The following is a 14,712-nucleotide window of genomic DNA, read 5'->3' as shown; positions in this document are numbered from 1 at the left end:
TTTTATGGACTTGCCAATGAAGAACCTTATAAGCACTTAGATGAGTTTTTAGAGGTGTCATCCACGGTTAAAATTCAAAACTTCTCAGTTGATGCTTTAAGGTTACTTCTTTTTCCATTCTCCCTTAAAGATAAAGCTAAGCATTGGCTTCATTTTTTGGACAATGTTAAAATTTCCACTTGGGTAGAAATGCAACAGGAGTTCCTTAAAAAGTTCTTCCCCATTGGCCGTACCAATAGCATCAGGAGAGCGATAACGAGTTTCTCCCAACAAGAAGGAGAACAATTTCATGAGGCTTGGGAAAGACTAAAAGAATTACTTAGAAAGTGCCCCCACCATGCTATTCCTAAATGGCAATTGGTTCAATGTTTTTATGATGGCCTTAGAGACCGACATAGGCAAATGGTTGATTCTTCTTGTGGTGGGACTTTCATGCACAAGAATGAGAATGAAGCATGGGAACTTTTTGAGACCCTTAGTGAAAACTCCCAACACCATCCTTCAGCAGCTAGGATTGAGATTCCATCCATTGGGCAACCAAAGAGGAGCAATGTGACACCCAGCCCAAATCTAGCTTGAAGACTCGATATGTTTTGGGTGAAGTAGGGTTTGTTTAATGTTGACTTTGAAGTTTGACCGTGATTTCAGTTTTACTATCTTTGATAATCTTAAGAAGCCATGTCAGACCTTTCCCTTAGGGTTGATCCAATGTCCCAAAATGAGGGATGATGTCTTTGTGGGCCATCTCAGTAGAGGATATGGTGTTTGACCCAAAACCCATGGATATTGATGATGGTGTTTCCTTATGGACCTGGTTTGAAGACATCCCTCCATACTAGTTAAGTAGTATGATGTGTTGAAAGAAGCCCATCCAAAAATATTGAAGTTAGGCCCATTTTTGAACAAGTTGTCCAGGCAGTGGCATTTTGGTAAATATCTGTTTTGAAGGTTTTCAATAGCTTTATTTCTTTTAATTTCGTGGTAAACTATTCCCATTATGTTTCTAAACCTCTTGATGGCGTGTGATCGACCTTTGAACTTCCTCTTTGGCAACCAATCAACCACCGGGGGCAATTTGGTCAGTTTGGTGAAACCCTAGTAATTCTTGGACTCTTTGTGCTATTTAAAAGGGGAACTCCAGGTGTTTCACTCTCAATCTGTTTCTAAGCCTTGGGAGAACGTGGGAAGATCCCTAGAACCTCTCCTTCAAAGTCAAGGAAGATCCTCAAGCATCTCTTCAAATTTCTTCATCGGTTCCTCTTCTAAAAGGTTAGTATTCAATTCGTTTCTTCTTTAATTCATTCTTTCTTCTCTACTTCTGATATTTTGATTTTGAGAAGGGTATTACACTGCTGTAATGACCTCTTCTTTAATTCTTTTAGCCCTAGAGTGAATTCCACAATTCACTCTATGTTCTTGAAAGCCATATGGCGATGATTCTTGAATTTGATTCCACCAAAGCTCTTAATGATACTTTCCCTAATTTTCTACCTATCTTTATGATTGTGGGGAAGGTCTCATATTATTACCATGACCTTCCCTTGTGTCCTCATGATTGAGGGGTTGATCCTTGTTATTCCTTGGACCATTGGAAACCAAAAGGGAGAGATTTTGAGGGGAAATTCTTGGGTAACTTTCATGAGAGGGTAACCAATTGGGAACCCTTTTATTTCTGTTAATTCTTTGGACCCTCTCCAAAACCTTTCTTGATTGTAAATTCTTTGCCCTAAGGAGGAATCTTTATCCTCCCTAGTCTTTTCGTGGGATACACGGATTCTTGTTAGTAATCCCTAATTGTATGATTTGAATTTCTTTCCCTTCATTTTAATTGAGAACCTTATTTTTCTCTCATTGGTAGACCCTTCCTAATTCCATTCTTTATTTTGAAATACTAATGAGATGTTCCTTTATCTATCTTGGGTTGTTTTTGTGGGAGTTAATTATGGGTAACTCTCATGGGAGGTAACCAACTCTCATGAGAGGTAACCATATATGAAACCCTATTGTTCTTTTATCTATTGAAAACTCCCCAACACTTTTTCAGATTGTGCATTCTTTGTTTCTCTTTCCCTTGGGTGAATCTTGATTCTTTGTTTCTCTTTCCCTTGGGTGATATTTGTGTTAACCTAAACTTGATCACTATATTTTCTTCATGATCCATGTTTAACCTAATTAGGATTTCTAATTATTCTTTCTTTGATCTTGTTTTTGATTGAGATTAGGAAAAAGATGATGCATCCTTGCAACCATCTATTCCATGATCTCATTCTATTCTTTGAGATCTATGATCATCATCATGATCTTAACCCTGGCTAATAGATTCTTGAAACCTTAACCCTAACCCTTGAATGATCTTTCTGGAAACCTTTTGTAACCTTCAATGTGAGGGAAACCTCATGGGTAATGTTTCTATTAACCTAAACTAGATTTCCTATGATTTCTTGTTATTTTCTTGATAACAATCATTCCCTCTCTTTCCGTGATCATAACCTTTTCATGAGCCATATGTTATGATGAAACCCTAACCCCTTTATTATTGACCTATTGAGATTCATTTTCGGACTAAGATCTCCCCCATGTCTTCATTTGGGTTAGGTTGTACTTGGTCTTCAACCCCATGAGCAAAGCACCCTTGTATAGCAATATACATGGGGGCGGTTGCTAGTGGCGGTCGATTGAACCAAGCGACCGCCTGGAGCGACCGCCCGGTCTGTTTTCGGGGTTTTGCCCTATTTTGCCCCCTGATCGTTATAAATAGCATCCCTCGCCCTATTAACGCATTATTATGTTCGGGATTGCTATTTTGGGCGATTAGGCGGCTGTGAAAACGTACGAGATTCAAGTCTGAAGTGCTGTTAATGATATGAAACATTTTCTCTTCTATTCTTGGTGATTCTGATTAAGGTAATGAATCTCCATCTGCAATTCTCTTCTTTTTAACCTCTAATTGATATGAACCCATCCCCTTTTTGTTAGTGGTTACCCATTTGATTTGTTGTACTCCCTTTCCAATGTTCTTGATGAGATCCTGTCCAGAAACGAATCCCTGCATTTGTTAATGGATAGATCCAGTCAAGGGGAGAGTTTTTGGGTAATCCATTTGTGATAATTGTTAGGTTTCTTTTCACCTAGTGTCTCTTGGAGTGTTAGATTCGAGACTTTGGCCATAATCACTCGAAATCCTGATTGAAAACGGATGATCAGAAGCCTAAGTTTTGGATCTGTAACTCTCTGTTTTTGGGGCAGTCACTAGTGGCGGTCGCTCAACCTAAGCGACCGGCCCAAGTGACCGGCCGATTTCCAGTATCTATGTAAGTTTGATTTTGGATTTGTTTTGACTCTTGACTCTTATATATTCTTGTAACCCTATGCCTAGGTGTTCTCTGTTTCAAATAGAAGTCTTATAATAGTTTCTGGAATTCAAGTTAGAGGAGTTTTACATAATTACAGGTAAGGACATGCATTCTTATTTATATGCAATTACATATACATGATGATTCAGCTGTTCTATTTACTATTCTTTGATCATGTATCTTGCTGTAATTGTATAAAGCATGTGAATCTTATTGTATACTTGCTGTTTGTGGTGTTCCTTGATATACTTCATCTTTTATGATATTGCACAACTATTCATGATATGATAAATAGTGATGTAGTGTAGTTGTGATGGAAGGGGTATTCCTTTGGGATATCTTAGCTTGGGATATCAGAAGGTTGTGGAATGGGACACATGCCTGCTGATGTCTCCAGCACTATCATGATTACTGGATGACATATTTAGGAGAGTCTAGAATTGCATGGCTAGGTACCCCACATGCTATTACCCTTTCGGCAGGGGAATTGAAGCCGGGTGACCCGTGACAATGGTGACGTGACTATGTTTCATCCAACAGCGGTAACCAGTCCGTGCGGAGACTCAGTGTTCCACTGTTGGTCATGTAATGGTAGGGTTGCATATGTTAGGGTTGGGCTCATGGACGTCCAAGGAACGGACCGGGTGTCGTGAGGAGTCATGAGAGCATCCGCCCCAATAATATGTGGATGACCATAGGGTTAAGGAGTGGAGTCCAACAGAGGTAGCCAGTCCGTGAGGATTCTTACTCCTAGGTTGCGAAGGATACTGAACCGAGTTGGTCGGTGCCATAGGGGAAGTATCTGGACTCCATATAGTATGTTACCATTATGACCTTGCATTGGATTAGAAACCCCGACATGCGCCAGTACTCATTGCCAATGGTTGTGGTAAGAGAGTGTTGACTTAACCCCTCACCACGGTTTTGCGAGCCAGTGTGGACTTACCCCTTTGCCCGGGATCCCTACAGAGGTAACCAGTCCTTGCCGGATCAGAGTGATGAGACTTACCCAGAGGAGGGCTGGTGTATATCTTAAAGCATGTCAGCCATTAGAGACTTGCATAGTTAGATCTTAGTAGCATTCATATTTCTGCATACCATCCATATCATTTCATCTATGCATTCATGGATTGTATTGACATATATATGAGAATTGCTTGTTCCTTACTGAGTTCGTTGGAACTCATTCCTTTCATTGTATATATTATATGAATTGTACAAATGGTGGCACAATGTCTAAAGTTAGAGATGATTCATATGAAAGAGCCTTCTCGTATGAAGCTGGTGTGAGACAGACAGTGATACATGGACTTGGAGAGCATGAAGCCTCCTGAAGATGCTTGTGTGCATTTTTAGCACTCATTGATGGCCGACAGAGGCAGATTGCTAGGATTTTGATGATCGTATGAAGAAAGATTGGAGGACCCCTCTACTTGCTGATTTAGAAAACTAGTTTTTAGATTTATAAAAGAAAACCAGAGAGAATATTTTTTAGTTACTTATTTTGCTTCCGCTGAACTCGATATTACTTTTGATTCTTTCCTTTGATTCGTTCTTGGATATTTATTTGAGTATTTGGACTCCTGTAACCTTTTTATTGATTATTGTACTATTCTTGCTCTTGATTCATGTATTTGTATTTATTATTATTGATAGACTAAAACCATGGATCCTGTGACGGTTCGCACCCACGGGTTGTCGGGCGGTTAACCGGGCCCGGCGGGCGGGGTGTGACAAGCGGTCTCTATGAGATAAATCCTACCATTGAGATAAGCACTAAGGTTGACTTGCTATCAAAGAAATTGGACCATCTCTTGTCATTAGGACAACAAACCCCATCTCCACTTCCTACAAGTTTCTCTCCACCTAATCAGATTGAAGCATGTGCTTTATGTTCTAACCTATCTCATCATGTCACTGATTGCTATTTGGCTACACAATACCCTGAGTTTGTTAAGGAGCATACACATTTGGCCCAAGGAGTCTCTAAATTTGGCAATGATCCATATTCCAATACCTATAACCCAGGATGGAAAAATCACCCCAATTTTTCATAGCGAAACTCAATGCCCAATCCCTCTAATCAAATACCTTATAGGCCACCTCCATTTAATATGCACCAAAATGCCTATAGGAATGAGCAACCATCATCTGCACAACCCTCACATAATTCATCATTTGAGGATAAGGTACTAAAAACACTTAGTGGATTAGAGCAAAGCACTCAATTGTTGCATTCCCATTCTCAGTCCATTAACAAATTGAAAACTCAACTTGGTCAACTAGCTGATGCCATCAGTAGGAGGGAGGTTGGTCAGTTACCTAGTCAACCAATAGGTAACCCTGATCATCAAATTGGGTCTAGGAAAGAACAAGTCCAAGCAGTCTCAGTTGTGACACGCAGTGGGAAGGAATATTATGCACCTTTGCCTACTCCTAAGCCATTGCCCATTGATCTTGAGAGTCGAGAAGAGGTTGATGTGACCCATGAGACTGGCACTGATGCACACAAGCCTAGTAAAGAAACTCCACCTATGAGTATTTCCCATCAATTTCCTTGTAAGGGGTTGCACATTCCGATTGTAGAGGGTCCTACTCCTGAATCTTACACTCCCAAAGCCCCCTTCCCTGAAGCTCTTGAGTCCTCAATTCCAGATTCTATAAAGAATGTATCTTTAAGCCCAAATAGAGATAAAGAGTGCTTTGCAATTAACTTTATTGATGAGGTAGTGGTTGATTATATTCCAAACATGCTTATTGATGATCCCCTACAACATTACTTGCCATTTGGGGAATCTAACCTAAATATTGAGGAAGTCAACACATTGTTGGACTCTTCCACTTCTTTAGAGCATTCACCATTCACATTTAGATTTGAGCTTCCACCTCCATTTGCTGCTTCTTACTGAGTCTGGCTGAAGACTCTAAACTTAGCGCTTTATGGGAGGCAACCCATATGTTTAGATATTATTTCTTGTTCTTTTTCCTTTATTTTCTTTGTTTGTTGTTAGGTTTTACTGTTGCGTGCTCTATCATGAGTTCAAACATCGGGTACACTCTTTCCTCTATTTGCTTCTATTATTTTTTTTACATGCACTGCGGTCATTGCATAATTTAAGTGTGGGGGGGGGGGTGTCAACTCGAATAAGACTTGTTGATAGTTGGTAGAGCATTGTCACAAAGATAAAAAGTGCCCAATTTTTTTTTCTAGCTTTGGTAAGATAAATGTTTTAATTCCTTGTTTAGATACAAAATGAGAGTTTAAGTGTTTTAGAAATCCCATCTGATGTAATGAGCACCCTCTTGAGAGAATAGTAATGGGTTTTACATTTTGAGACCGAGGTTGAATCGGAAAATAGGAATTCCAGGTAGTCCAAAAGGTTTGACCATCTAGTTATCTTGTATTGCCTTGTGTTTATGGTGACAAGTTGAGACCGATTTTAGACTATTTAAATGTGAAGTGAATTGAAGTATAATGTGAAAAAAGAAAATGAAAAATAAAAAGAAAAAAATATGCTGAAGTTTAAAGGTTAGACCTCCTTCTTAGTAACCGGGTCTCGGTGTCACCAACATCGTGCCTCGCATCAAACAGTTGGGGTGTCTTTGGTCCAGTCTTGGCCTGTAGCCTAGTTGGCTTGAGTAAGTAAGTTCGAGGGGTATTCTACACCTAGTCCCTCAAGGCCATCTGGCTTGAGAGTGGCTGACCCAACACTCGTTACATAGGCCATCTAGAAAGCTTAAGAGGCAAGACATTGCACGGACTAGAACTGTGACCATTCAAGAAAGAAGTGAATTAATGTGCTTATAAAGGTGAAATGTCTAAAAAGGTCAATATTGCTTAGATCTTGAGTTCTTGGTATTATTTGGTACCTAGTTTAGTCTTATCTGAGGGTGAACTAGTAGACTGAAGATAAGAAGAGACTTCTCGACTGAATTGTTTGCCTAGAGCTAGACTCAAGAGAGGGTGTAAAGAGCTTAAGTGTGGGGGTGCCTATATTCCCTTCAATCTTTAGTGGAGTGTCTTTGTCTTGGAATCTATCTTTCTACTCTTACTACTGCCAGAATAATTAGAAGAGCACTTATGAATTTTGTGTGTATATTCTCTGCAAACACTCACGAGACACAACTCGTCCACTAGGGTAACCTAGGGGTTTAAAGGCTTGTTGCACATGCTAAGTGCAACCATGAATCCTACGAAAGTGAATTAGGTTTTTCTTTCTTTATTTTCTGTATTAGTTTTATTTTTTTTGTTTTGCTCGAGGACTAGCAAACACTCAAGTGTGGGGGTATTTGATAAGCATGCATTTACCATTATTTATTTGATTTAATTCCCCATACTTATTTAATTAAAGAGATCTAATTGAGTATTTTTGTATATTTTTCAGGAATAAGGAGATTTTGGATATTAGAGATAATATGGAGTAAAGTTGGCAAATATATTAGATATTGGTGGATTTTAAATCATGGCATTCAATCTTGCTGCTCAAGAAATCATGAAAAGTGAGATCTTAGCCAAATTGGAAATAGGTGGAGGTCTAAGGAACAAAATTGGTAATAAATCTGAAAATCGGGTAAACAGACCTACCTTCAGTATTTTGGGCATATCTCTCTCGTATGAGCTTGGATTTTGATGATTCAAGATGATATGAAACGATATTGAAAATATCTACAACTTTTCAGTTTTGAGTTTTTCCAAATTTTAAAAGAATAAAGGTTAAATCGACGGGTAAAGAGAGGGGATTTATTGTGTGCGGGAGACATAAAAGAGAAGCAAACCACAGAGAAGAAGAAGATGGCGAATGCGGCTCTCATCTCTCTCATTGCTGAAGAAGAAGACCACATCTCTCTCTCCCTATGTTTCATCTTTATTTTTCTTATGAACTTTGTAATAATGAGTGGCTAGTTCCTTTGCTTTGGGATGTAGATGGACCATGCTTATTTCATTAAGTTGATTGTTCTATATCTTCTAGTTGATTGTGTTTGAGTTTGGCCAAAGATGTTCTATAACTCAGCGAACTAAGTGTGCCAAGCTTCCGCGAAGGACGATAGTCTTGTGAAGATAGGGCATATCTAGGAAGACCATCCCTAATTTACTTTGAAGTGTAGAGTTATATCGGTTAGGGAAAAGCATTGGGGATTCGAAATCCCAAAGATCTTCACATATTCACAGTTACGTTTTACATTAGTTAATAGATTTAGTTTAAATTTAGTTTTGTTAAATTCAATCTTAGTAACTTAGCCTTTTAGTTCCCCATAGTTCGACCCCGTACTTTCTGCTTGCTAGATTAGTATAGGATTTTATTTTTGATTGGTTAGCGACACGATCAATATATTGATCTCTTTGCTATGTATCCCAGATACATATACCACCTGTGTCCCAAACACTAACATCCACAAGTCATACTGGCAAAATGGGTTGTGCGACCGGTGATATACCTGCACGCGTGAGCCCAAACTAGAAACCTTCCCAGAAGGCCAGAATGGCACATCACTCAAAGAAACATATCAAATAAGCATTAGTATAACACAGTGTCCTAGGTTTATTCAAACTCACCAAACTAAAGGTATCTCGATCCCTCTGAGAGATCACCTTCTTGTCCTTAAAATGTTCACTACTGTAACACATACAGTTGGCGCCAGCAAACACTTTTAGGGTGCAGTTGAATCAAACCTTTCCTTTTGCCCCAGACCATCACTACACTTAGGATTGACTCCTTTCCCGGTAGTGCCCCTTTAGGTCGAATCTATCATGACCATAAGTAACACCCCAAAGTAGCCACATCAATCCTTCATTTCATGATGTCGTCGAAAGTCACTAAGCACACTAACGGACCATAAAGTCCAGGACTCACACAATGAGAGGATCCATCCTCTCATTTCCAATGAGCGCTAAGCACACATAGTATGATATACGTGCTATGGTGGAGCATCCAATATACAATAGAACGTATGTCCATCTCAACACCATACAGGTCTTAGTCTAGTCGCAACCTCTTGTGCCTAACCCGAGTTTCTTTATTGCCGCCACCCTAGCGCCACATAAAATACTCGCACTGGCTCCTATAGGCAACACGAATAGTGGGAACATTCATGTCGATTCTCTTCACAATAGAGAAACTCATCTTGATTCCAAATCAAGGCGACATCATGATTATGAATTGACCTACACAAAGTCATTCACAATCCGTCTCATCTCTGCTCGCCTCCAAGGAGCCAGAGGCTAATGCTCGTGTGAGTGAGCCACTCTCTTGCCTATTGACATATCTTGTTTTATGCTAGAAAAACACAATCACACAGAAAATGAATAAATGAAATGCTGGAATGAACTCATATTACTCAATAAGAAAGTCTCAATACAAAAGTAAGTCACAATCTACGCAGGCCCAAGGATTTTACATGAGAAATAAAAACATCCTTGGCTATAGGTTTGGTTAGAGGGTTAGCTACCATCTGACTAGTAGATCTGTGCTTAAGTACAACTTTCTTCCTTGATGTAATGTCTCTAACAAAGTGATATCTCAACTGTATATGTTTGGTCTTCCCATGATACTTGGGGTACTTGACATAGCTAAGAGCTATCATACTATCACAGTAGACAAGGGCAGCCTCTTTGGATGTCATCACAATTCCAGTATGTCAAAGAAATCTCCTCAACCAAAAAACCTCTTGAACTGCAGCTGAGCATGCCATATCTCTGCTTCCATGGTTGAGAGGGATATACAAGTCTACTTCTTGCTACACCACGAAATTGGCCTGCCATTTAGCAAGAAAGCATATCCAGAGGTTGATTTGTGCTCATCAATGTCTCCAGCCCAATCAGCATCGCTATAGCCAACTAAGCGCAAATCCGATCCTTGGTAACACAGCATGTAGTTACTCGATCCTCTGAGATATCTCAATATCCTCTTGATTGCTTTCCAGTGCTCTATGTCTGGGTTTGATTGGTACCGACTAACCAAACCCACTGCATAACAAATATCCGGCCTAGTACACATCATAGCGTACATAAGGCTACCTCACCTTTGGAATATGGAACTCTTTCCATCTTGGTTTTCTCCTCTGGAGTCTTAGGACCCATATCAAGGCTCAAATGCAAACCCTTCTCCACTGGAGTATCAATTGGTTTGCAATTGTGCATCTGGTATTTTGTTAAGACATTGTCGATATAGGTCTCTTGAGATAAACCCAGTAATCTCTTTTGCCTATTTCTGACAATCTTGACACCAAGCACATAGCTTGCTTCGCCCATGTCCTTCATATCAAATACGGAGGACAACCATTTCTTAATGGTTTCCAATAGCTCCTTGCTATTGCTAGCCATAAGTATATCATCTACGTACAGTGTCAGAATGACATAATTACCATCAGATCTCTTGGTGTAAATACAGTGTACTTCCTCAAGCATGGAAAAACCATTTTCCATCATAGCTTGGTAGAAGCGCACATTCCACTGTCTAGATGCTTGCTTTAAGCCATATATGGACTTCTTAAGCTTGCACACTTTGCGCTCAAGTCCATTTGCTTCAAAGCCTTGAGGTTGATCCATATAGATCTCTTCCTCAAGTTCTCCATTGAGAAAAGCAGTTTTTACATCCATTTCATAAAGCTCCAAGTTGAACTGGGCAACAATAGCTAGTATAAGGCGGATTGAGGCAAACCTAACCACAGGGGAAAAACTTTCCTTATAATCAACGCCCTCTCGTTGGGTGTAGCCCTTAGCCACTAAACGAGCCTTGAATCTTTCAATAGATCCATCCGCCTTTCTTTTGATCTTGAGAACCCACTTGTTCCCAATTGCCTTTTAGCCCGGCGGCAAGTCAACCAACTCCCAAATATGATTTTCATTGACTCCAACTCTTCCTCTATTGCTTTCAACTATTCCTTTGAGCTTGACCCCACAAGAGCTTCCTGCATGCTCTTCGGTTCATGCTCATCGACTGAAGTCATCTCACAGTCGATCTCTTTAGAAGTTACCATGTAGGCTTCATCCTCTATGTCGAAACGTCGACGAGGAACTAGCTCGCGCCCACTACGGAGAGTTGTAGAGAGGAGATGCCAGCATCGTAGTCGTCTGATGGTCAATAGCAGGGCATTTGGTCTAGTGGTATGATTCTTGCTTTGGGTGCAAGAGGTCCCGAGTTCGATTCTCAAATTCTTCCTTCCAACTGAATATCCTTAGGCATGATGGTTACTCTCTTAGCATGGATTGCGCAGAGATTTGTATCCTCAAATAATCCAACCAGATACGCCTCTGCTGCCTCTTGCAAGGCTGAAACGGCATTGCTTTGAAATCTCACGAACAAGCCCTCTGAAATGGAAGCTTTCGGATCAAGAGCTCTGTACTCTTCTGGTACTTTCTGATCTCCCTGAGCGCCATGGTTCCTGGCCTGAACCTATGAGGCTTCTTCACTCCTCCAGTTGTTGGTGCAAACTTCCTAGCTGCTTTGGTTGCAAGCTGCTTCCTCGGAGCCTTGCCGCCGGCGGACTTTTGCTTTGTTCTTGCCATCACAAAGGTACGGAGGACTTTCTTTGTAATTTAATAAAGTTAAATCCTTAAAATGCAAAAACAAAAATCAATAACTTGATTCTCAATTGTTCGATCAAGCACTAATGACATGGCACTATCATGACCGTCGGCAGCTGTTGCCGCTGCCGCAAATAAAAATCCCAAGAAAAGAGTGTTTAGGGAGAACTTGAGAGCTCCCTTGCAAAAAAAATCTGCAAAAACATTACCTGATCTAGAAACAAATTTAAAAGAACAAGGCTGAAAATGTAAAGCCAGCCTATTAAGTTCTTAAGTAAACCTTGTTTAAAATATTATATACAAAAAGGCATTTTTTATATTCATGGTGTCCTTGAAATTTTAAGCTTGCTAGTGTATGGGTAATTTTGTGTTCTAATGAAGGGTAGTTTCGGAAATTTATTTAAAAACGATACTTTTGCAAAAATCACTGAGCGCACCAGACTAATATATTCAATGAAAATCCAACTATGTCGTACGTCAATTGCATGTGTGTTTATGAAATTTAAAGTAGGGTTTCAATAAGTAAAGGATACTATTTTGAGGTTTAATACTTCTAAAACATGATCTAAACATCTTAGCTTTCTTATAAAATTATCTAGAAGATCTAAGAGATTTTCTCCTTTTTTATAACCATCTTAAACCTTTATATTATACTAAATTTTATAGTAGAATTAATACTAGCCGAATAATCAAATTTAAAGGTAATGCAATGAGACAAAAATTTCTCAGCCTCCTAATACCCTAAACATATCTATAGGATACCAACCTTGTCAATTCATTTTCCCCTCGCAATCATAGGATTTCCCAATTATAGGTTCATCAATAGAAATTACTTAAAAGGACGATAATTGAAATTGAAATAAATGAGAACTCAAAAAATTAAAATTGAAATTACTGAAACTCTAATGTAAGCTCAACATTAACGGCCTTTTTTTTTTATTATTATTTTTTTTTATCAATTCTTGTTCTCATTTTCTTAATTTTTATATTTGATGTACTTATTTTTTTTATTTGATTAGTACTCATTTTGAATCCTATTCCTATTTAAATGAATAGAAAGACATCAAATTCTATAATGGACAAAAGAGTGTTTTACAGGTTGCATACTTTAGTGGGGCTTAAACTTTGGGTACCTCACTTTAGCGCCTTAAATTACAGATTGCACACTCCCAAAATTACAAGTTACACATGTTAACATTTTATCCAAGATTCTGTTAACTCATGAGTGAAATGACTATATTACCTTCATTAGAGTCAAATGACATAACCAACCCCATTTAAACCCTCTCATACCCAACACTTAGGTGGGTGCCCTTCTTCTACCTATACCTCATCAGAAATTGCCCACCTTCACAAGAAACCACCACACCCCTACCGGAAAATCTCTCCGCTCATCGTCCCCTGCTAGAAAATCTCTCGAAAACTTCAATCTGGGTTTGCATCTGCACGATTAGAAACTCTAATTGGTGTTTCTTGTTCTTCATTCTTCTCTTTATAAAAGCAATAAATCCAAATATAAGAACTCGAAAGAGGATTATAAGTTTCAAATTGGCAGTATAATCTTACAGTTTGCTGAACTTGAATGGAATTTTGAATGGATGGGATCTCACTCGCATAGTTGGATGTGGCCTAAAAATTTGAATGAGTTGTTTTATGGAAAATTTACCCTACCATGCCGCAAGCACCTCATGTGGTCAAATCCATGAATTAAGCAAAAGTTAAGAAATTTTAGACTAGGGTTAGTTTCTGGCAAAGAGAAGTTCAAGTATTGAGAAATGAATGGGATCAAATCCACGAATTAATTTTCTTTCAGATTGCAGCGGCGTTCCAGCTTCTATTAAAGGGTTTGAATGCTCCAAAGCTCGTAAGGTTATGGTTCCCTCTTTCTTATCTTCTAAGGAATCGCTACCATCGTTTTTCTTCACATTTGTCTCACAGGTGGGGAACTTGCGATGTTGCAATACTGTCGTCGCCAAAAGAGTCTCTCCTTAGATTTTGCTTATGAAAATGATGAATTGGGTCTTGGGTTATCAGAAGAAGAGCTGGGTAACATTTCTCATTACAAAATAGTGTTGCGTTGGAATGTGGGTTGAATAAAGATTGTTTTGTTTCGGGTGGGTGTATTCTCCCTTCACCCACATAAGGGTTGGGTATGAGGGTTTAAATGCGGGTAGTTATGTCTTTTGACCCTAACGAGGGTAATATGATCGTTTCACTCAATGAATTAATAGAATTTTTTATAAGATGTTAACAGTGTACAACTTGTAATTTTGAGAGTGTGCCATTTGTAATTGACGGCACTACCCAGACTCTAAGCCCCTCTAAAGTGTCCAACCTACAAAAAATCTAGACAACAAGTGCATAATGAACTTTTTGTCTATTATGGATTCTGGCTCAAAAGCTTTATTCATTTTTGCACATGTCTCTTAAAATTCAAAAGCAAATTGAGAGTATAACTAAACATATATACTTTTTATGAAAACCCTACTATTTCTCATTTTTCCCACTCTCAAACATGATGTTCTTTTCTCTATTTTTACTAGCATTTTTCATTATGACATCCCAAATTTATTTTTAATTCCACAGTTTATTCTTGACAAAAGTTAGCATACTATTTTTCATTTTTGAGCAAAAATGGATTCTTGTATTCATTTATTTTAGATTGACAAAATAGAGAATGAGAATTGATAACAAAAAAGCCTTAAGTATACAAAAAAATAATAGAGGAAAGAGAAGGAAAATTTTCACATATACTAGCATAAGTATTATGGAATATGCAACACAAACCTTCTTACTCAATGACATGATCGGTGGCTTTTCATTTTACTCTTCCAT

The 14,712-nt window shown here is 38.8% G+C and overlaps 1 non-coding gene and 1 pseudogene across 1 annotated transcript; both read right to left on the bottom strand.

The window, feature by feature from the left end:
• Positions 1-237: 237 nt before the first annotated feature.
• Positions 238-344, bottom strand: LOC149005979 (small nucleolar RNA R71). Its single transcript, XR_016170087.1, has one exon. It is a non-coding gene; the product is annotated as a small nucleolar RNA R71 (small nucleolar RNA).
• Positions 345-2,302: 1,958 nt separating this feature from the next.
• Positions 2,303-11,859, bottom strand: LOC149005978 (histone H3.2-like; annotated as a pseudogene).
• Positions 11,860-14,712: the final 2,853 nt, after the last annotated feature.

This window comes from Hakea prostrata, chromosome 9 (genome assembly GCF_041222555.1).
Source record: "Hakea prostrata isolate BN-2017 chromosome 9, UWA_Hpros_2, whole genome shotgun sequence".
Lineage (NCBI taxonomy): Eukaryota > Viridiplantae > Streptophyta > Magnoliopsida > Proteales > Proteaceae > Hakea > Hakea prostrata.
Note: the sequence above shows the minus strand (reverse complement) of the source record. Positions and strands in the feature narration are given on the sequence as shown.